Raw genomic sequence first — 1,823 nt, 5'->3', positions numbered from 1 at the left:
ACTATCTGCTATCACTGTCAATGGGGCTGATGCCTGCAAGATGGCCCCCATTACTCCACAGTCTACCTCCATGTGGGAGTGAGCCTGCCCTTAGAAAATTTGGCTCCCACTGCTCACTGTTTTCAAAGAGACTGAAGCCATGCCCACAGGCAAAATGGCTGTCACTCCATGGTTCAGGGGGTTAGACAGGGCACGAGACTGTGATGAGCAGCAGAGACACTGAACAGTGGATGTGAGGAATGGGGTGCAGGGCACTGGGGGAACAGAAGGCAGCTGTAGGGGCTGCACAGAAATGTAGAAGGAAGGCTGAGGATAGGGTTGCCAACTGGTAGTTCATCCTCCTGGCCCCTACTTACTGCCATAATAGTGGATGTTAAGTAGGCAATTTATCAGCTGTCTCTCCTCAGCTTCCCACTGCCCACTTCAAGTGCTAAGCATACTTAGTATGCAAAAGTCCAAAGTACCTTTGCAGGAGGTGGTTGGCACATGTTTCAAGATTGAGTTCTTTGAATTTATCGTTTTTTTTTTAATTTAGGGAGTTAATATCCTGCAGAAGTTTCCTGGATTTATCGGCCATGGTTTTCTTTGAACCCTTGGAGTTGCAGAGCACTCATCCACGTTGACTAAAAGAAAAAAAAATACATGCACACGCACACATCTGGAGCCAGATCTGTTGGCCAGTGTACAATTCACATCCCTTTTAAGGAAAGGGAATGCTGGCAAGTTTCATGATGCGTGGAAGCTGGTTTCATTTTTCTATTTTTGCATAGGAGGGCGGTGCAGGGAGGGAGAGGAGGAAGGGAGGGACAGACTGTGGGGAATGAATCTCTCAGCTGCAAGGCAAAGGCATTAGCGCCGTTCTGTGAAGAAAACTTTCAGCTCACACCCTACCTCATGCAAGTTATGGGTTGACTTGCTTTTATAGGTGGATTCTCTTATGGACAGTGCGAACTGATTCTTTCTGTGATTTATCACCACTGAAAGAATGCTTTTGGTTCCTCAATAGACAGCCATCAGCTTTTAGCTCCTCCCATCCCACTTCTTTTGGTGGTGACCCAATTAGCTTTGACAGGCCATAGTTCTGGCCTTGCCAGTCAAGCTCCTTATGCCAAAAAAAAATGCAATAAGGGTTGAATTATGATACACTTCTTTTTATATTTAAAGTGACAGTGACATGAACATGAAAACTTTCAGTTAGCTGATGACTTTGAAATTATGTAAAAGGGATCTGAAAGGCTATTAGGACTATTATTTTGAAAAATAAATACCTACTTTTTATTCTCTGTTTTGTGAGAACCTGATGAGATCCTACAAACTGCTTGATTGAGGCTTGAGTTTGACTGCAAACTGGCTCCACAAATGAGCCTGATCCCACAAAAATGCGACTGACCTTTATTTACATATTAAATTAATCTCAATGAATTGTTTCATGAATTCCATACATTCACCTTTAAAAATGAGATGAACAATTATTGCTGGCCTCTTAAAATAAACACTTAGTTCATGAAACACTCGCTTAGATTTATTCATTTGAAAATGAGACACCCCCCCACTATGTTCAAAACCTGTGTATTTTATTTTTAACTCTTTTTCATCTAGACTTTTTTGGTAAATCAACCTCTCCATATTACAGGGTGTATCCTAGTTCAGAAGAATCTGTAGCCAGTTGTTTTTAAGCAACTTTCCAAATGACTGCACTGCTCAGCTTCTGAGACTGAGAATGCCACGTCGATCTTTAGTTTTAAAGGCTGAGAAAGACATTCTGGTTGCTTTTGCAGTTCTTGATGTGGTTCTGGGTGGTAACTTCCAATTGCCAATATTAT

This window comes from Mauremys reevesii, linkage group 2 (genome assembly GCF_016161935.1).
Source record: "Mauremys reevesii isolate NIE-2019 linkage group 2, ASM1616193v1, whole genome shotgun sequence".
Lineage (NCBI taxonomy): Eukaryota > Metazoa > Chordata > Testudines > Geoemydidae > Mauremys > Mauremys reevesii.
This window is presented reverse-complemented; position numbering follows the sequence as displayed.